Consider the following 23,066-nt stretch of genomic DNA (forward strand, 5'->3'; position numbering starts at 1 on the left):
TTTGTCGCTTGCCTGACTAGATCATCTGCAAAGTCACCCATATCATGCAAGAGTGTACTGATCTGCTCGCCGCTGGGATTCGCTGCAAGTCTCAATGCAGTGCACTATCTGGCAAATCTTCAGCGCCAATTCAGCCACCCTTCTGCTTGGTTGAGGCCTGCAACCTGTTCAAAGCTATCCGTAAATGGCAGAGAGTTTTCCATACTTGTTCGTTCACTCACTGACAATATATAATATTCTTAGTCTTGCTGTGCGAATACATAGTGTTCATAGAGTCTGCTAATGTAAGGAAAACATCAACTTCATTGAGAAACAATTTACCGTGGCTTCATCTTGCTATGATGTCTCCAAGTCTTCCTGTGATAATGTATTCTGTGTCTCATTAGCATATCACACGGTTAGAATTAACCCCTTATACTCCAACTTCTAGAAGGGAGCCCACCTTGATGACTCCTTAAATTTCAAGAGACAGAAAACAAGTTCTTACAAATATCTTGCCTCTGTACAGCTGTAGTTTCTTTGTTCCTTTACACAGCAATGTCTGCCTTGTCTCTCTCTCTCTCTCTCCACCATGTCACCCAAAACAGCTGGCCCAGTACTGTGAATAACTGTCACTTGATTTCAATAGGTTTCTGTTGTGTTTCATCCCCATGGCAACTAGACCTCATAGGCTGGGTGCTTCCGGGATTCCCAATTTTACCTCAAATTAGACATTTCAAAACATAGCCTTCTTGTAAAGTCCAGCACTTGTAACATTCTTTCTTCAATCCTTCTGAATAATCTTCCACTTCTCTGCAAAACACGTCACAAAGGTTTTCAGTCCTTCAAAAAACACAATTATTCTTTTAAAATAAATTGTAATCCATAATGCATTTTATTTCATGACAAATGGATTATTGTAGTTTAGCTTTCATAGTGTTTAAACAGATGCACCTTTGCAAGAATGTATTGCTGCTGTATCAATTTCCTTTAAAATTGTAGCCCTTGGCTTTATCTTTCACGCAAACGTTCAAGACAAAGAAGTATTATATCATTTACTGATATTTGCCATCTCTAATTTATCGTAAATGAAGAAGAATAGATCTGCTTGGTTTTATACCACAATTAAATTCATTTGATGCATTAACATTAAGCAGTGTGCAAATCTTTCATGAAGCTGATTTACTATTATGGAAATGGATGTAATGGCAATGTAACATTTATGAGGGCAAATGAGTAAACAAGTTGAAAACTAACATACAGTGCTGAATGTTAATTTATTCAAGACTAAACTATTAATTTTTTTCTTATTTTATATGTGCATGTCATTGAACTCAGGTCTGCAGTGTTGGAACAGCAATGGTACAATTTATAAAGAGTACTAAATGCCTCCGTCGCATCTGTTCTGATGATGCCACTTTCAAAAACAGTTCCTCTGACATGTCTCCCTTCTTCCTTAACTGAAGTTTCCCACCCACGGTGGTTGACAGGGTCCTCAACCGTGTCCGGCCCATCTCCCGCGCATCCGCCCTCACACTTTCCTCTCCCTCCCAGAAACATGATAGGGTCCCCCTTGTCCTCACTTATCACCCCACCAGCCTCCGCATTCAAAGGATCATCCTCCGCCATTTCCTCCAACTCCAAACACATCTTCCCTTCACCCCCCCCCCCACCGGCGGCATTCCGCAGGGAACGTTCCCTCCAGGACACCCTGGTCCACTCCTCCATCACCCCCTACACCTCAACCCCTCCCACGGCACCTTCCCATGCAACCGCAGAAGATGCAACACCTGCCCCTTTACTTCCCCTCTCCTCACTGTCCAAGGGCCCAAACACTCCTTTCAAGTGAAGCAGCATTTCATTTGCACTTCCCTCAATTTAGTCTACTGCATTTGTTGCTCCCAATGCGGTTTCCTCTACACTGGAGACACCAAACGCAGACTGGGTGACCGCTTTGCAGAACACCTTCGGTCTGTCCGCAAGCATGACCCAGACCTCCCTGTCGCTTGCCATTTCAACACTCCACCCTGCTTTCATGCCCACATGTCTGTCCTTGGCCTGCTGCATTGTTCCAGTGGAGCTCAACACATACTGGAGGAACAGCACCTCATCTTCCGACTAGGCACTTTACAGCCTTCCGGACTGAATATTGAGTTCAACAATTTTGGATCATGAACGCTCTCCTCCATCCCCACCTCCTTTCCAATTTCCACCCCACCTTTTTTCCAATAATTTATATAGATTTCTTCGCAGATGCTGCCAGACCTGCTGAGTTTTTCCAGGTATTTTTGTTTTTGTTATAAAGAGCTTTTGCAACCAATGGTGAAGAAATAGCACTTGCCATTCATTACACTTGCAGCTGCCTCCCGAATTTTTGTGGGTTTTTGAGCATCAATTTCTAATTACTAGAAGCCCAGATTTGTGGTCCAAAGTACTGTGCTGCAAGGCCCACGACAAATATATCCTTCACTACATTGTATTGTGAAATTAGTTTGTAACTTTTGGTTGAATATTTAAACTTGCCTTCATGAATAGAGAAAACACAGCCACTAAGAACTAATCTATAGCTTTCCTTAGGATGAAGGAATTGTGGATTTTTATTGCCAACACAATATATTTTGTTTTAGGTGGAATATTGTTAAATTGACAATGTAGTGATGTCAGGTTGATCATTAGCTTGGCTCTAGCACAATAGTTATAACATTTCCCACGGAGAAATCATTTCCCCAGCGTTGAATCCATACATGTAAGATGCAAGCAGAGCAATTTGATCCTCATGCGAAAAGAGAGAAAAACGATAAGCTGTGCCAGGATCATGATGCAAGTCAGTTGTTTCCACACTGAATAAAAATCCAGATTCTTTAGTGTATGCTAAATTGAACAATGGGAATTTCTTTTTATATGATTTGATAGTGTGAGTGTACAATATTTAAGTCAAGGGGCGGAATTGTCCCAGGTTTGTGCTAAGTATTCCAACGGGCGTGAAAAAGTCGTTTTACTCGCGGGCCGCAATGGTAGCTTTTCGCGCTATATCATCCCATTTCCGGTGTTTCCCGCCTCAATAATAATGCGTTCCCGGGAAACACGCCAGATCGCTGGCAGGCGGCCTCTGATCTGCCCGCCCCACTGTCGCTCCAAGCCTTCAATAATCCGGGAGCCATATTTAAAGGGTGCCCTTGCACAGAGCTAGCAACCTCTAAGGGATCGAAAGCTGCTGGAAAGTCACGGCTGCCAAAGGGAGGAAACATGCTGCCCCCCAGATTTAGTGATGCTGCCCTCAGGCACCGATTGGATGCAGCGGAGGCCCACCGTGAAGTCCTCTACCCCGGCTCTGGGCGAAGACCAGCAAGCATGGTCACCGATCCAGCGTGGGAGGCAGTGGCAGCGGTGGTCAGCGCCAGTGCCCTGCAAAAGAGAACAGACACCCAGCGCTGAAAGAGGATGAATGATCTCTCCCGTTCCACCAGAGGAAGTCACTCTTCTCATCACTCTCAGCCCGGGCACTGGCGTTAATCACTTGCATATAATGCTCACTATTGTAAATATACTCCCAAGAATATCTCCTTGCATATGGCTGCTTGTTATGATGAGTCAGTGTTCGTGTCACTCAGATGTGAAACCTTGGTTCCTGCACAAGATAAAGGCAGGTGTCACAGTCTAGGGCCTCTTCCCTGTGCAGTATGTAACCTTCAGACCAAAGTAATGGTCCAGCTTAACACTCACTGGACACATTATTGCTATCTGCACTTCGGTTGTGCTCGTCATTGCTGCCAGATTGTCGTGGGCAGGCGTCACAGAGTTCCGCCATTCTCTCTGTGTGCTCTCAGCACCTTTGAGGTGGGGCTGGCTCCCCATCTCTTCAGCATCTGTGACTGGTGATGCTGTGCTCCATAAGGGTCATGAGCTGAAGGCTAACAAAGGATCAGTTTCATTTAAAGTTTCACAGCTGTGTCTCCACAATATGACCCTGGTCACAGAGCGCAAGCGAGCTCCCCTCAGCCAGACAGGAGTCAGACACTCAGAGGCAATGCGAAGATCCATGGAGTGTCTTCACTGCATATCGTCATCACCCTCCTGGAACCTAGTGACTATTAGGGCCTCTGCTGCATCTCCATGACATGAGCCTGAGCACTGAGGGTATGTGCACTGCCATCAACCAAACAAGAGTCAAACGTTCAAAGATGCAAGGTTAGGATATCAGGACTGTCCTCACTGCATCTCGTCACCATCCTCCATGAATCTTGCGGCTATGAGGACCTCCTGAGCACGCCTGCCTTGTCTGGCCAGTACGGTGGCCTCAACGCCGGCATCCTCGCCTTCGAGGGCCTCATCACCGTCATCCCCTTCGATGTGCTCCTCATCAGAGGATGAGTGCAGCTACTCCATCTCCTCCTCAGCCAGGTCCTCTCCCCTTTGCAGCGCCTGGTTGTGGAGCACACAGCAAGTGATGACGATGATGCGCGACACCTTCTACGGACTGTATTGCAGTGCTCCACCGGACCTGTGAAGGCACCGGAACCTCATTTTCAAAATGTCTATCATTTGCTCTACCACAGCCGAGGTCATGGCATGAGGGGTGTTGTACTGTCACTCTGCTGCAGTCTGAGGGTGCTGCACACACATCATCAGCCACGTCCTCTGTGGGTAGCCCTTGTTCCCGAGGAGCCAACCCTGCAGCCTCTCCGGGCCCTGGAAGATATCAGGGATCTGAGATCTGCTAAGGATGGAGGAATCGTGGATGTTCCCTGGGAATTGCACACGCACCTGCAGGATGTGTTTGTAGTGGTCACACACCAGCTGAAGATTCAGCAAGTGGAAGCCCTTGCAGTTGACGTAGTTGATGTACGGAGATCTGAGCACCACATGAGTGCAGTCGTTGGCTCCCTGCACCTGTGGGAAACCTGAGATCTGCGCAAATCCCAGCGATCTTGCTTCCTGGTTTTCCTGACCCCAGGCGACATGCACAAAGTTCTATGCCTTCGTGAAGATGAAGTGGATACACTTGTGCATGGAGGCTTGTGAAATCCTGTACATGTCACCTGGAGCCCTGGAAAGAGAAAAAAATTGAACGTTGTGGTTACTTTCACGACTGCATTGCCCCTGTGGTGCCAAACCCTGCAGCAGGTGGTATACGTGGCTAACCATTTCCCTCAACGTGCGCAGTCTTTGGCAACACTGGTTCTCAGCCATCTGCAGGAATGATAGGCGCCTTGTTAAACCCAGGGTCTATAGATGGTGCCTATGAACAACAGTTCACTGTGGATCTTCAGGTGCGTGCACAGCAGGTTCTGCCGCCCCTTCATCTTGAGGGAGGTGCTCTTCCCTTTGCCAAACCAGGCGTCTCCACCACTCTCTTCTTCTACTGGTCTCTGTAAGCCATGAGGCATACCGCTAAATCACTCCATGATCCTGATATTCTCCTCCTGCAGGATCAAAGAGAAGAGACGCATAGGTTAGCATATGTGTCCTAAGAACTTCTCTTGGTTAAGCCTGAAGGCCCCTTCACGCATGCAGGAAAATGCTGGCCACCACTGGGATGGCCAATGTGTAGTGCACTCATTGGCTGTCCGCAAACCCACCCACCTCCCGCCCCAGTTCACCTGACCGATTGGCGGCATCTTCGGCCTTTGAACTGCGTGCTCTCAACTCAGGCTCAGGCATCCTCCTAACCCTCGCTGCACTGTTAGTTTGAACTATGATGGATACTGGTCCAAATCTTAATAAAGACATTGCAATGGCATCTCCACCAGTGACTGTGCCATGGCTACCTTTCGGAAGGGGATTGTACAACTTGCCCAGTCTACCAATTGCTCTGCTGCCCCCTAAAATGCATATTAATTTGAAGTCTGCGCCGGAGAGGTGAAATGTTCTGGGGCATTTGGTGGCGCTTTCATGCTTTTGCATTGCTCGAGTGGGCAGAAAAGCTTTAGAGGCCTAACTCCAAGCATGTCAATGGAGCTGCAGCTGAACGGTCTCAGCTGACGGGGAATGCTCACTTTTGAACTTTCCAAGATCGTGGCTGCTTCGATCCCCCCTGCCAACTCCCACCGGCATGCGCTTGAGTCTTTCCTTCAGCCTGTCTGTGCTGCCTTGCACCCCAGCCGCACACCCGCCCCCCACCCCCACCAACCCCCAGCCTGACCCACACTGGAGTCCTCGCACTGAAAGCTGGTAGAGAGAAAGCCTGTGCCCCCCCACATACCCTGATCCTTGTTGTCCTATGGGCGGTGATTGTGAGCACTGGGCAAGGTTGTGTGCCTTCGAGTTCCCCTCAAAGCTCAGGTCGCCAGGTACACGCTTATTAAAGCCTGTCATGAAGCATGCCGCTCTGAAGTCACGCCGATGTGGGTGCTAAATTTGAAGGGTGGGGATGATTCTGATGAGCAGGGCTTATAATTAGACGCAAACATGTTAAAATGACGTTCCTGATGTGTGGCGGTGGGAAACGTGGCCCGCCATTGACGGGCGGAGCGGACGATCGCAAACTGGTTTCACGACGGCGTGAAACCGATTTTTGGCCTTCTCGCCAAATTGTCCTCCCCCTGCCCGCCATGGCGCCCACCACCAACGGGCCCGGAAAATTTAGCCTTAGCATCAATTTTTGTCGGATGACACTTTTGTGAAATGCCTGTTTTACTACATTAAAGTTTTCTGTTTCTGAGGACCTTCAAAAGGTGCCACGTCAGAGACTTGTGACAAGCATCAGCGTATGTGGAGGCAGAAGCCAAGAAATAGAATGGATTGAATGATAGCTACAAATGGAATAAACAACAAAAAAACAAACAGATAAATGGAAGTTTTAGAGGACCTATTTCAGATATGATGGGCCAAATGTCATTGCCTGAGTAATCTTTCCAGTTCTATGAATTTTGAAACACTAGGTGGAGTTTAGCTGTGCCCACCAGAGTGGGCATGATGGCGGGGAGCGGCTCAGAAGAATTGGCCTGCACCACCTGCATTGGGAAAACTGTCTCCGGTTAGGTTGGGGGTAGGGAGGGACCAATTCAGGAATCTCACCTGCCAGCAGTGGGATGTCAATTAGAGTCATTAATAAGCCAAATAACACTAATTATCCCCAAACCCACCACAATTTAGTGACGGTGCAAAGATTAAATGGGAGCCGCATGGCTCTCCCACGCCTCCTGTCGGGTTTGCCAGAGGCCCACCCAGGGAGAGGGGTCCCTCCTTGTAAGGCACTCAGCACCTGATCGAGGGACTCACTATTGGAAATATGGGGGTGGGAGCTGCTGAAAGCCAACCCATCTTCCAGTGCCCATCTGACCACCCGCGTTTCCCCACACCACCACCACCCCTCCACCTCCACCATCCCATGACCCCCACTCACATTTGGCCTGTGATCCTTCATTGATCCTAGTCGTCTGATGGATACATTTCTGGTAGCTTCCACTGCTCCTGGTGACATTGACGGCAATGAGGAACTGTGTCCTCTGATCGGCCAGCAGCTCTTGGTGGGGTGGGATTTATGCCCTTTGGGTATTTAACCCAGTAGAAGGTCCAATGGTGGCCACTTTAGCGCCTGATGAGTTCTTAAATCCATTGCGCCTCCCCACTGGAACTGGTAGAGGTTCCCCACTTGTTCCCATTGGGCCCATTAAATCCTGCCCACTGAGTGAAATGTTTTTATTGTGGACACTGTATTCATATCACGCAGTTTAAGGTCATGCAGAAGTTTTACATGACTCTGTCAAGAGGTCAGTGTGTCTAGCACTGTTTATTCTAAGGTAGATACAATAGATATCCCTGGGGTTTGTACAGTATTAAGCCATGATTTTCAAACAGTTCCACATAAGAGAGAATTTAAAATTCAGTCCCCTTTCTAGTTTTGGACATGATGGGCCAAATGGCCTTCTTCTGTAATGTAACCATTCTATAACTCCATATATTTTGTTGTTAAAGACTTATCTGTTAAAAAGCTTTCCCATTTTAAGGTAGACATTGGATGCATTGAAATGAGGGCAAAAAATTGAATACCAGATATTGCATTTCCCAACACGGATGTTGACACAGAAAGCTAAGTGGCTAACTTATGACTACAATTTCACTTCAGAATGTGAAAATGTAAGAAGAGCTTCCCTCTGTGTGCTATGTATAAGCAAACCATAAGACTGTTTCTAATATTGATCCATGGGGAAATGATGGCATAGTGGTAATGTCAGTAATAGTCCAGAGGCCCAGGCTAATGCTCTAGGGACATGGGATCAAAACCCACCACAGCAGCTGGTGGAATTTAAATTCAATTAATAAATCTGGAATTGAAAGCTGCCACAGTAATGGTGACCTGGTTCATTAATGTCCTTACATGGTCTGGCCTACATGTGACTCCAGGCCCACAGCAATGTAGTTGACTCTTAACTGCCCTCTGAATTTGCCTTACAAGCCATTGCACTCAGTTCAAGGGCAATTAAGGAGGGATAAGAAATGCTGGCCATTCAGTGGATGCCCGCATCTCATGAAAGGATGAAACAAAAAACACACGGGGTAAAGGATGCAGGAACTGATGGGTGTTCCTGATTGTTTATGATCAATGGTAAGTCCAGCATTTATTGCCTTTGAGAAGGTAGTGGTGAGAGTCTTCTTGGCTGCAACTGAGTGGCTTGCTAGGCCATTGCAGAGGGAAATTAAGAGTCAACCACACAGCTGTAGGCCTGGGGCTGCATTTTACAGGGGGGATACGGCTCCCCCCTTTACAAATTTGGTTGCGATCAAATGACTTAAAAAAAAGTCTGCCCCATAGTGACTGCAGCAGTTCCGATTTGCAAATGTAACATTCCAGCTCATGGAGCCACGTGGAGAGGGGACCAAATGGAGGGGGCGAGTTTCCTTCTCTAAAAGAATCAGTTGTTTTTTGTTATGGCAATTGGATAGTTTTATACTTTTTTTTCTCCAGATTTTATTTGTAATTAATTGAAATTAAATTCCTCAGCTGCTGTGGCAGAATTTCACTTGTGTCTCCGAATGATTAGTTCAGCTCTCTTAACAGCTAGTCAAGCAACATAACCACCGTACGAATGTAACTGAAAACACAACTGAATATGCAACTTTCTCAGTCACAAAGAATTCTGCACCTTTTGCCTGTAACTTATTAGCCATGTTTAAACCTGATTGTAAGGCAAATAAAGAGAGGCCAAATTGAAGGAGAAGGAGTTGTTGCAGGGATATGTTGCAAGAGCAGGGGAGTGGGATTAACTGGATCATGCTTATAAAGAATTGGCGAAGACTCGATGGGCGAAGGCTTCTGCTTTTCAAATCATGAATGTGAAATAGGTTAATTTCCAGGTTCCGAACCCACTCTGAACGTCAGGGCATCCACCTGCGAGATTCTCGCAGAAGCAGCCAATTAAAAGGCTCCCTCTGGATCTGCCATACAATTAAAGATGCCAGGTGGGTGTCTGAGGCTACAGGCGTGACCTGTGAACAGGTCAAATCAGAAACCCAGCATGTGCAGCTGAGCTACAGGCGAGTGCTTCAAAAACATTTACAGGCCCAACCAGAGGGCCTACAGCTTTGGGAGAATGACAGCCCCACCAGTAGAGGTGGGCACTTCCACTATTGGGGTGGGGAGAGGCTGGTGGTGGTGTTTATACGTGAGGGTGCCTCCATCTTGAGGCTGAAGAGGCTAAACATTAATAAAATAAATGGTGGCCGCAGCTGTCAAGTCATCCTTGTGGAAGGGTCACAAGTGGCCACAGCTGTGGCCCACTAATGTCTGCAGCTCTGTGCGGCGATGGGCTGGGGCAGAGGTGGGGGTGGTGGGGGGTGGTGATGTGATGCAGTGCTGGGAGGTTAAAACCGGAGGCCACATGAGCTCACCCGGGCCAGCTGCTGGCAAGTCACCTCTTGGCATCTGTCAGGCTTGCACCTCAGTAGGGAGATTGGCTCAGCATTGTGGACAATCAGCCAACAAACAAGTATTTAGTGATGTAAATTGACTGCTCATCACTGCCAGGCGGATTGTAACGTATAATAAAAGGTTGGTTCTTTGTTTATAAACCATCACAAACCATCAAGTTTATGCTTGGAAATGTAGGGAGACACAGAATTAATCTTTATCAACATTTGTTACAGTGCTTGTAATGTTGCTGCAGTATGGTGGCCATTGCTTTTATTAGCAGCCCGAGCTGGAAATGCATCACTTTTGAGGCTTTGACTGACATACTTTTTGGTTAACAGACAGAAGGAAAACATAAAGGTGATCTTCAATTGCATAATTCGCATGTTTTAAATAAATGAAATTGGAAAAATTATCAGCAGGATTTTAAGATTTAATATGCCAACGAGATTTTCTTTCCCATGTTCAGGCAATATATTTGTTTTTGTGCAAGTACTCCAGTGGAATTGGACCTATCCTTTCACGTGGATACATTGGACAATAATTTTCATGCCCAACCTAAATTCGAAACTTTAGTTCAGCTTGCGATTTGCCACCTCTTGGAAGCGAAAGATGCTAAATCCGACCAACGATCCTTCTGTTTTTATTTTGGACAGCACAATTGGTTTCCGAAATTAAACATCAGCCAGAGTAGAGATTGTAGTAACTGGAGGAAGGGGAAAAATCTTATCCAAGGGCATGTGTAATTCAAAAGCTCAACTGAATGACTGATGGGGGTGAGGGGGGGTCAGGATATGCTGTGATTGCAGCTGTGGTGCCAACGAGGAAATCAAGAGCTTACACGGAAGGAATATATTGCCCTGGAAGAAGCTTCCTGTCAAATTGACAATGTTGACACCTCCCCTTAACGAGTATACTTGGCCTTTGTACAGAATTGCAGGCAGATCAGGGGGACGCATACATTATTAATGTTGCCTTCCTGGTAATATTGAAGATGATGACAGTTCTTAACTACATTTATGGCAGTTGTTAATTCCAATTCTGCTGGCTTGTTCTGACACCCAAGGAATGAGCCGGCATCAGCCAATTAGTAATCACTCTGTTGGTCATTCAAATTAGGTCACTTAATCAGCTTTACCAAGAGCCTCCAGGCAGCAGATCAAAGAAAAACACACTTCTATAATTTAGCAGCTTTTCAGGAACCCTCAGGGCAATTGATTTTCACTCGCTTGAAACTGCAAATATACTCAGTGAATGGAATTGCTTTGTGTGACAAATTTGGAGTCAATAAGTATTTGAGTGGTTTGTGATAAACATATTCAGATGTGCATGTTTCCCAAAATCTTGCCAGCACACTATCTCTCTCTCTCTCTCCCTCTTATCCTGTCCCAAGCCTGCCTTCACAAAAGCTTTTGAGTCAGATCCATGTCTGTAAAGACAGCTGACGCAAATCCCGACAGCAGAGTGAAAACTGTCTTGCTCCATTTCCACAATGATAAGTTCCCTGTGAGCTTAAGCACATCAGATCGTGCAACATTATTGGATGAGTTACAGACATAATGAAGATGCAATTTAGGAGCACAGAAATTAATAGACAATAAAGTCCACTTTGACATACTTGCGGCTCTCGATCTCAAGAGAAGCTGCTGTGTTACCGATTCCAGTTATGATCCATGGGCCCCATGGGGAAGGCCAAGGAGGATTTTACTTAATTCAGAAACGTTTTTTTCCAAATTATAACCTTCATAATATCGCCCTGCTTTAGCTTTCATACGATTTGATGGAATCAAATTTGATGGGGGTGACACATTTCATCTGAGCGATTTGCATTCTATGATGTCCTGTGGGCATCAATTTGACATACCTTTCGACGTGCCCAGATCTGCAGCAGATCAGACTGTTACTGCCTGCTTAGCTATTGCTGATCAAATTCACCGAAGCTCTGTGAATGTTTTCAACGCCTCACTTGGATCATCCGACATTACTGATCAAACGATGGAAGATTTGCCAGAAAGTGAGCAGAAGCCATCAAGCCACTACAACCTTAGACATGGTGGAGCCAAGTGCAGGGCTATCAAGGTGCTTGATTGGAACAAGCTGAAGAAACCTATAGATACCTAATTCTTGAATGCATTTTGAAAAAAAACATTCATGCCACTTACTATGATTGTTATGTATGAAATGTAAGTTCCCATCTTCACTGCAATTGAACAATAAATGACCACGGAATTAAATGACAGCTCATTATCATTATTCAATGGAATGGAAGCTCTCCCACCTGTGTGGGTACAATTTATGCCAGTGTAAAGTGCTTACTATAGAAAATGGCAGACCGCATGAGCAAACCAAGGAGCTGATGAATCAAGAAACAGCACCATTTCCTGGCTTCTGCCCACTAGAGATCCACTAACAGGAGACTGATCCCCTAAACGAAAACAGAAGACTTGCCTTTACCGTAAATTGCAGTGTATATGTTGACCCAGCATATAAGATGACCCATTTACTCCTGACCCAAAAATCATGATTTTGCACATACTTGCCTTGTAAGTCGACCCCTTTTCAGCCACGACGTACAATGCTCATATTAGTAGCCGGCCTCAATTTTTCACCCCACAAGTTATGTTTTACTTACCAGTTCCTTACAATTGGGTGCAAGAGAGCGAACAAATTATATGGGGCTGTGTTGTGTAGATGCGCAGGAGTGTAAGACATGCCCACTCTTTGAGTCAGATGCTGATGACATTTCAAAATGGTGACCACCCACACCCAATGCTGGTGGTTCACTTTTATACTTGGTGTATAAATTGGTCCTCGTTTTTGTAGGGATTTTTTGAGGCTTCAAAGTTCAACTTATATGCCGACAGCTATGGTATCTACAATCACCAGACATGCAAAGCTTTTTAAAACAGTTTTGTCTTGTGTTAGGGGTCTAGATGGGGTTTCTTTAGTGTTTGTCTGTTACCCTAAGAATGCTACTATATACCATTTTTTGTAAAAACCATTCCTGTTTATTTACAGATTTATGTATACATCTCAGGTCGCTATACAAGGTTGTACCTTTACTTCCCACCAAACTGTAGTTTCTTAGTCACATGACTTTGCACCACAGTTCCATCTGTAGCAGATGCTCCTAATGTTAACCCTTTACTTCACATCTCCCCCCAAATTTTTACCCCAATTATACACATCCTCCTCGATCTTCCCCAAAGTCTCAGACTTCACAGGGTTAGTTTCAGTGGTGCCTTGACCAATCTCCCTGATCTGGTTCTGATTTTGTTTTGAAGTTGAGGATGAACTGCACTCTCATCATTTGATAGTGCCTTGGGTGGTTGCAGAGTTTCAACTTGTTTCTGGTTCCTTGTCTCCATCTGGATTTAAATAGTGTGTCCAAGGTTCCATTGGCTTCCAATGATATCGAGGCTCTTCGGTTCCTTCTGACATTCCCCTGGTACATTTCAATTCTATAAGGTCTCAGTTGTGGAGCTTGTTCTATTACAATGCCTTCCTTCGATTGATCAGCATCCACACTGTCTCCTCAGGCTGTAGCACTTTCAAGTCTCATGTTCTATGCCTGATGTTGAAACTATGAGCTTGACTGTCTACTTGTTCCTCTTCACACTTCCTAAGCTCGATCTGCCGCACTATTTGTACTGCATTTGAGAGAGTTAAATCTTCCCTCGTTTTCAAAGATCTTATAGGGTTTTACCTAAGATCCCAACCACTATATGATCGCACATTAATTCAACTCTGAGGATCCCATAGTTGCAATTCTCCATGAGACGTTTATAAATAAGTTCATGAATTTGTTCGGTTTTTGCCTCCTCTTATTAAATTTTGCTCGCTCAACAATCAAATTCTTTTGAACACAAGTACAAATCGAATGCCTGGAGGACTTCCTCATGTGAGCTTGAAGCCTCATCAATGCTATATCTTACAATAATGTTGTTTACTATGGCCGCTATTGCACGGAATAAAGTAATGGCCTGATCTCTCTGGTCCTTCTTATGCAAACCTGAAGCTGTCCTGTAGCTGGAGAATCTCTTCCTCCAATTGCCCCAGTGTTGAGCCTGTAGTTTTCAGCATTTCCGAACAGTTCTGGGGGTGGCACAATGTAGATTCCATACTTACTCTAAGCTCTGGACCTGTTGCTGCTTCAGAAGTTTGACTGTGATCTGTACTCACTGCTGACTGGACTCCGGGCCTGTGTGTCTACTTGCATCTGTAGCACCCACAATGCTTTGTTATCAGGCGTGTCTTCAATCTTATTTCTTCTTGTCATTTTTCCAAGGGTGTATAGGTCTTTCAGGTCTGCAGTCTTCTCTTGGAGTTTTTCTGGGTCTTTATGCTCTGTCTTCTGCCACAATGGGCAGAATTTTCTCGTCGGCGTGTAAAATGACACACGGCAATGTCGGGCATGCGTCCCGATGTCGCCACACGCCATCGCGAGATTTCGGTGGGCGGGCGAGCGATGATCTCCAATGCGCGCCCGCCATTAATTAACAGGCCAGTTAAGGCCCTTGAGCCAGTAATTGATACCAATTTTTCAGGGCCCGTGCGATCTTCGGGTCGTGTGATAGAGTGTGACCATAGGATGCAGATTCTGCAGGTCTGTGCAAGGTACCCAGGCAGCTCCCATGACGCTTACATTCTGAGACTACCAGGTGCAAGGCTCTTCAGCGCTCCAGCCCGGCTGGATGGATGGCTGCTGGGTGACAAGGGCTATCCCCTCAGAAGGTGGCTCATGACGCCTCTCCGCCATCCAAGAACAGAAGCTGAGCAGCGGTACAATAGGAGCCATGCCTCCACAAGGGCTGTGGTGGAGAGAACCATTGGTCTTCTCAAGATGCGCTTCCAATGCCTGGACCTTTCAGGGGGCGCATTCCAATACCCACCAGATCGTGTGAAGCTGATAGTGGTTGCATGCTGTGCTCTCCACAATATGGCGCTGGAAAGGGGGGATGCAGAGGAGGAAGAAGATGTAGATGCAGATGCTCCAGCTGCACATGATGAGTCCAGCAGTGAGTCCGAGGATGGGCACGCACAGGAGAATGCTGAGGGGTTAGACACTGACCCGGGCATACTCCAGGGAGGCAGAGACACCCGGGAGGCTTTAACCCAATGAACCTTCAGTTAGCCCACCACAGATGGACCTCTAACACACGCCAGGGCTGCAGACTCCATAGTCGATACCTTAGAGCAACATCTGCCTGGTTAGGAACATTAACTATGTGCCTTGTCAATAAAGCTCAATGACAAACAAGTCACTCATAACATCATGGGTTCCCGTTCACCTGCAGAAGTAAGGAATGACCCTGAGCCATGTTCATGTGTGAAGCATTTAATGAATTCACAAAATAAAACAGAAAAGAAACTTAATTCAAAGGTGTTCAGCATCACACCAAATTATAATCAACTAATAGCTGGGCAACATAAAACCACCAGTGAGAAGCCCGTGGTGTGCCTAAGGTGCCTTAAGTTTATGTTTTCAGGTGCTACATCTAGGTGCTCCCCCTTCGCTGGCACTGGCATTCGAGACAGCCTTCTCACTCTGCTGTCCTGTTGGTCTTGATGACCTTGGCGGGCGTCCTCTGGACCGTGGAGCCTTTGATTACCCCGCCTGGGAGGGAGCGGCCAGTGCCATGGCTGGCATCTCCCTAGTCACTGTAGCCTCATCGGATTCCATGGTAACTGGCAGAGGGGCGGAGGAGCTGCTACCCTCATCCGGAGCACCCTGAGAGGAGTCCACAGAGATGACAGGCAGCTCGTGAGGTCGCTTCGGACCTCCCTGCTCCCTACTTGATGGATGAGCACCTAACTGGTATACTTGGCGCCCAATCCATCTCCCACATTGGCACTGACCAGCTGAGGTCAATGCTGCTATGAGGGCTTGCAGGTCAGGGCGCATCCCCAGGAAGCCCTGATTGTTCTCCTGGAGGAGCCTCTCCATGAGAGTCGCCACCATCTCCATGGAGGAAGCATGGTGCTCGGCCATGAGGGTCATTGCACTGCTGATGCCCCACATGGACTCCTCCAGCACGGAGACCATGGCACGCATAGCCCCATGTATCTCGTCTAGATCCTCCTGCAGACCCTGCTGGACTTCCAGTGTCTGCCGCCTCAGGGATAACTCCAGAGGCACATCATCAGCCACCAACCGAGCATGTACCTGGTCCCTGCAGTCCTCCGACTGCTGGCACCATGGGCACTCTCTGTCTCCACCTGCACCTCAAGCGAGTGTGAAATGCTCTCACCGCTGTGCTCCGAGACACTAGCCGATGATCTAATTCCCTCCAATGTGCTAGTATCTGCGCTGGTGCCTGCCGGGCAGAGATGGTGTGACGCGTGTGATTCCAATTCTTCAGGGCCCTCAAGCGTTAGAGGCAGCCCATCTGCCTTCTCCTCCCAGCCCTGCTCCAGTGATGCTGAAAGGAAGAACAAGGACATTTGATTAGTTCAAGTCGAGACAATGTCAATGTGCACGCCTGGTCCCCGGAGCAGTATGCACTCATCCTTCCATAATCATGTTGGAAGCTTCAATCACTAAACATTCAACAGTGGAATGGTCGCTGGGACAGACATGGTGACCTCAGTGCATGACACTCTTACCTCCCCCAGGCACCCCAGCCTCACCGCCATTGGTGGACCTGGGCGCATGGCCCCTCTCCAGCTCCTTTGCCTCCTGCTCATATGTGGTTATTATGGCCAACTGGGCCTGGCCTCCGCCTGTCTGCATCCGCTCTGCCGTGTTGTGTGTGATCTTCTCCTGAAAAGGAGAGAGGAGCATTGATTAGTCCGCCCTGTACCTGGATTGCCATTGCAGCCCTGCCACCCCCACCTGAGTGGGACATTGCAGGGCTCCAGTGAATTGTGACCATGCAGCTGCCGCACACTCACACCAAGAAGCCAGGGCTGACCCCCCCACCTTGCCCACATGCTGCCTCCATCACACTTGCCATCGACACGGTTTCACCTTACAAAGCAAGGATGCACAAGCACGTGGAGCGCCAAGGGCAGCAGATGGATGGGTGCCCCGCCACCTGGAAGTTCCCCTCTCAGCACGTCAGCAGCCTGACTTTGACATGTTTTGGAGTCCCAGGTGCAGATCCTTGAGGTACCCCCCAAAACAGTACTGTGGGTGTCAGTCTACCACGTGCAGTGGATGCAGGACCCAGCTCAGCACAGCCCTCTCAAGGGTGAACTAGGCATGGGCAATATCTGCTGGCCCACCCAGCGAGGGAAACATGCCGTGAAGGATTCAATGCAGTAACTGCACTCAGAGTTGGTGGGGTGGTGGTGCAGTGGGTAAAGCCTACCTGCTGTGTTAAGTGACCTATGCCAACACGATACTCACCCTTCCCCAGCGCAAGAGGTCATTGAAACGTTTGCGGCACTGGATCCAGGTGCATCGCACAACGCCGTGGGAACTCACTATCTCTGCCACCTCCTCCCAGGCACGTTTGGTCATGTGGGGTGAGCTCCTCCTCCCGTCCCTGGGAACAAGGATCTCATGCCAGTCTGCCACCTCATCGAGAAGAGCAGCAAGGCACTCGTCGGAAAAGCGAGGGGCACAGTGCCCCGCTGACCTGCCCTCCTGCCTGACCTGTGCACCAGCAGTGCTCTGGGGAGCCCAACTGTTGGCCACAGTCTTTGCAAGACTGCAGGAGTACTATTTGAACAGGCCGCCGGGTCGCCATTGGACCCAGTGGTCATTGCAGTCCTGTCGCCGCCCGCCCACTCCCACTGTCCTCGGGAACCACGTTTCACACTGGGCGGGCTTTTATTGGCCCACCCGTGTAAAACGACAGGCAGCGATTGGCTCCGCGCCCACCAGCGCCCAGTCCCGACCAGCCTGCCCGAAGGGGAGAAAATTCTTCCCCATGTTTCAGATGGTGCACATGAACAGTGGACAGAAACCACCAGCTGACACCATGTTTCGTCTTGGATTCGAGGTAGTAGATGGGGTTTCTTTAGTGTTGGTGGAGAAGAAAAGAGTCGACGTTTCGGGTCCACATGACCCTTCAACAGAACTGTTGTTGTTCAGTTCTGTTGAAGGGTTGTGTGGACCCGAAACGTCGACTCTTTTCTTCTCCACCGATGCTGCCAGACCTGCTGAGTTTTTCCAGGTAATTCAATTTTTGTTTTGGATTTCCAGCATCCGCAGTAGTTTTTAGTTTTTTGTTTTTATTTCTTTAGTGTTTGCCTGTTATCGTAAGAATGCTACCATAGACCATTATGCAGAAAAACCATTCTTGTTTATTTACAGATCTATATACATCTCAGTACTCCACGTGAGGTTGTACTTCTGCTTCCCACCAGATCTCAGTCTCTCAGTCATGTGACATTGCGTCACAGTTACATCAGCAGTTGCATCAGTAGCGGGTGCCTCTGATGTTAACCCTTTACTCTAGAAATGCCAATGAATTACTTTTGAAGTGTAATCACTGTTGCAATGTAGGAAGCACAGCAAACTCCAACAAGTAACAATGTGATAATGACCAGATAATCTGTTTTGTAGAGCTTAGTTATTGGATCAACATTGGCCAGGGCATTGAGGTAACTCCCCTGGTTTTATTCAAAACAGTGCCATGGAATCTTATGCATCCACCCGAGCAGGCACATGGTGCTTTGATTTAAGGTCTCATCTGAAAGACAGCACCTCCAATAGTGTGGTACTCCCTTAGCATTGCACTGAAGTGTGCAACTTGATTTTTGTGTTGGAGCCTTGCAGTGTGACTTAAACCTAGAGCCTTGTGGCTCAGAGATCAGAGATGAGAGTGATACCAACTAAGCCATTAAATGTCATTGAGTAGGTGAAAAATTGCATGCAGTTTTCTACCCATCCTAAAAGGTAGTACCTAGTGTTAGATTATATTGGCAATGTGGCATTGGACTTGCAGAAGGTAAAGGAAAGCTTTACCTTTATAAAAGCAGTCAAGAATTGGCTTGTCCAAAAACTGATGGCAACTTTAACCCATGACGATAGCGTCAAGCAGGCAATGTCTGATTAGTTGATCAGTATTACTTCATCATTTGTGTTGGAGCTGTGCGCAAATTGACTGCTGCATTTCCTACGTTGCAACAGTACCTACATTTCAATAGTACTTCATTAGTTCTAAAGTGCTTTTGGGTGTGCCAAAGTTGGAAAAGGCACTACATAAATGTACACTTTGCAAATACCAAATATTGATTGGACCAATACCAGATGTTGCCCACAGGTGTACCAGAGAGGTGGTTTACATTATCAAAGCTATATTTTGAAAGCAAAGGCAGAGCTGTCCATTCATGTAATAAGAACAGAAAATAAGGTGACTAAATTGCAGGTCAGTCAACATCTCTGGAGAAAGCAGAAATATCAACAAGTCGAGAAGCCTTCTCCAAACTAAAAATATGTTTTTTAGAATCACTGGGGTGATGGGTGGGGTAAGGGGGTGGTGGTAGGGGTGGTTGGGTGTCGGGTGGTTGTTAGGTTGGGAGGATTAATAAAATAACCTGGCTACAAAGAGGAAATTAATGATTTGAATGACCTGCAACTTGCTTGAAAGGTAAGATTTTTCAATGATATGAAATGATCATTTCTGTTAAACAATGAAAGGACACTTGAAAAGAAAATGTAAAAATTGCTGTCATGAAGAGATAGACTAAAGGAAGAAGGCAAGATAATGTAGGTGTAGTGATTTCAACAAAACAGGTTAACAAAGAAATTGACAGACTCTGCACATCCGCAGCATTTTCCATTTCTACTAAAATGCTTGTTTATTTTTCAGTTCTGAAGAAGGCAGCCACTTCAAATATAAAACTTTTTCTCTCTGCAAATATTGGCTGCAAATTTACAACATATTTTTGTTTCTGATTTTGAGTCTTTCAATTGCCCATGGGGTGATTTATTGCTTAATTGCAATGAAGATGAATGTTTACTATCATTATTATGTAGGGGACTTAAATAACATAAACATTTTTTCAAAATGCATCAAACAATATTGTACTATTGTCAGTAACTCTGCTTAACTCTTGCATAATGAGGGGAACCAGAACACTAGCATCACCTTTGGAATTCTGTGTTTTGTTGTGTCCTGTGCAAATAATTAATATTTCACGCAGTCTGAAAATTAAACCTTGTGTTTCATTTAGATGTAGGAAATGACATTTTGACAGATACCAGCTGTGAGCATTTTTTTCATAAGTTTGATGTTGTATTGAGACAGGTTCCTGCAAAAACAATGCCTTGTTAGTGACAATGAATTTCAGGCATAAAAACAAAAAACTACTGCGGATGCTGGAAATCCAAAACAAAAATAGAATTACCTGGAAAAACTCAGCAGGTCTGGCAGCATCGGCGGAGAAGAAAAGAGTTGACGTTTCGAGTCCTCATGACCTGTTCTGTGGAAGGGTCATGAGGACTCGAAACGTCAACTTTTTTCTTCTCCGCCGATGCTGCCAGACCTGCTGAGTTTTTCCAGGTAATTCTATTTTTGTTATGAATTTCAGGCATTCTTCCAGTTTTACATAAGACCATGATAACTCACTCATGCCTTCAGAATCTGTGCAGCAAGAGTTTTTGGTGAACTGTCATAACTTGACAATGTGACGTGTCTTCAATTTTCTTGCTGCTACATGTTGCAAGATTGTACATCATGGCACATGTTGCAGGCAAAACAATGAAAGCATGGTGTCTGCATATTAGCTATGTCACCAATTTTATGATGAATATTATTGGTTTATATGGAATCTTTAGTCGCAGGCGTAACATTATCTTGAATTGAAATAGTTGCTGTCATCTAGGCACATCCCTAAATGTCACAAAATATAACTCGGTAAAAACTCTTGACTCTACTTGTATTCTTTGCAGTCCTGTTTAAATTAGTCTCACAGCATTGAAATAATCCTAACCAAAGTCATGAATGGCATCTTCCATGAAAGTGGTGCATTCGTTGATTGCATTCTCGCCTCTGAGTCACAAGGCTCCAGGTTCAAGTCCCACAATTTCAGCACAAAAGTTGAGGCTGTCATTCCAGTGCAATGTTGAGGGAATGCTGTACTGTCGGAATGCCATGTTTTGGCGCTGCCTGCCCTCTCAGGTGGACGTAAAAGATTGCATGGCACTATTTCAAAAAAGAGCAGGGGAATTATCCAATATTTATCTCTCAACCAACATCACAAAAACAGACTACCTGGTAATTATCATGTCGCTGTTTCTGGGAGCTTGCTGGATTACAACAGTGACTACACTTCGGAAATTCTTTGCTGTAAATGCTTTGAGGCATCTGGTGGTCATAAATACTGCTATATTAATGAAGGTCTTTCTTTCTTTATTATTTATCCTTCATCAACCTTTCTGGAACATTCAGTTTATGGTTGGCCACCCTATTGTCCTCCATCATTCAACTCCATGGGAGTTCCTTGCGCAACAACAGTCTTAACTTTCTGAATGCAGCCAATGTATTTCTAACAATGCTTTCTCTTGCCTCCCTCACATTATCATATCGGAGGTTTTCCAAGGATCATTTCTTTGCCGTTCCTGTTCCTTACCTCCTTTCCCCTCAGTAAGAAAGGGCTGAATTCCCCCTCCCGAGCTTGGAGCACAGAATTGGGAATTTTCCTGACGCTGCAAACCCGCCTCAGGAGAAAATGCTCCAAATCTTCGGATTTTCATTCCGGGGAGTTGGGGGGATACGGGGTGGAGTGGGGGGGTGGGGGAGGGGTGCAGGCTGGAGGTTGGATTGGCGGGGGGGAAAGTGCCAGGGATGCTAACAGGCTAACAGGAGTCAGGCCCGCCAACCCGGGAAAGAGTTCAGAGGCAGCCACAAGGGCTGCCAAATGCTGAGGTAGGCTGGATAAAAGACCTGCCTTGGTGCTCTGGGCCCTTCATCTCAGTTATAATAAAAACAATAAAACAAAAAAACAGCCCTCCAGCCCTCACCCCTTACACCACATGACCATACATACACTTCCCTGACCCCATCTATGCCAAGTCATGCCAACCCCAGCTCCCTAACCACCCATCATGGCCCCTCATACCCCCATGCCAACCTATGCACCCCCCCCCCCCACATATTCCCCTGGTCCTTTATTGCCCCATGTCAACTTAGTGCCAATTCATGGCAACAAATGACCCCCCCTCATCCCCATGGCCCTCATATCCTCCATGCCAACCCATGCTGCCACTCATCACCAGGGCTCTTTATAGTCCTTATGCCACCCCATGCCAATTCATGCCTCCCACTCATTGCCCTTACACCCTCTAAGCCAACTTCACCATGTACAGACCTCAGAAGCGATGGTGAGATGAAATAAAATTAAGTTTTAAGGCTTGATTTTTGGCACAGATGGAAAGGTTCCCTATCTTACTGGAAATAGCTACAGAGGTATGAATCTGAAAGTCCTGTCCCCAAATCTGGGGTGGGTTCTAAATAGCACATCCATGGTTCACAGAGGCAACTGCACATATTAAAGTACTTCTTCCTCAGTCAGATCTGATTTTCACTAGTGGAAAGTCCAAAACACATTAGACCTTGTAGGAGAAGGTCTAAACTTACCAGAGTTTTTTTTAGGGTGGGGGGGGGGTAGGGTGCCCTTTTGGATATAGTCCTGGATATCTTTGAGAGAGGTCAGGTGCCCTTTGGGAGAGGGCAAAAGCCTTCTGGGATTGTTAAAAGTGGGCATGAATATGCTTAAAAAGTGCAAAAACTCATTGGAAACTGTCAAGCTCATTGAAACTGTCAAGAGAATTGTTAAGAGAGCTGTCAAAGGGCTGTCTAGCTGTCAAGGAATTTAAATCTCTTGCCCTTTAACTATTTGAAACAAAAGTGTGCAACGTTTGAAAAAAATGTTTGCTATTTCACTCTGTTGGTGTAATAATGTGGGCTACCATTGCAGAGTTAGTGCTGCATCACTGATTTCACAACCTGTAATTATCACAGTGGAGTGCATGTCAGTTCATAGTTTCATTGGCAGCTTCAAGTGCTTTTAAGTCTTTGAAGTGGGAATATGAATACAAATGCTTGTTGTTATAAGGGATTAAACAAAGTTAAATTTATTGAATGTTTTTTTTAACCAGTGAGACTTTCTTTTGAACTGGCAAATTCATCAGTAGATATTTAAGAACTTTATTTAATCCCAGCATGGGTAGTGAGGTATGCCTATGCTGGATACTGGGAGAGTTGATGGTGTAAGGGGAAAAGGTGATGGGTGGAGGACATGGGTTAGCATGGAGGATATGAGTGGCCATGGGGGTGGAGGC

This window comes from Cetorhinus maximus, chromosome 2 (genome assembly GCF_964194155.1).
Source record: "Cetorhinus maximus chromosome 2, sCetMax3.hap1.1, whole genome shotgun sequence".
NCBI lineage: Eukaryota > Metazoa > Chordata > Chondrichthyes > Lamniformes > Cetorhinidae > Cetorhinus > Cetorhinus maximus.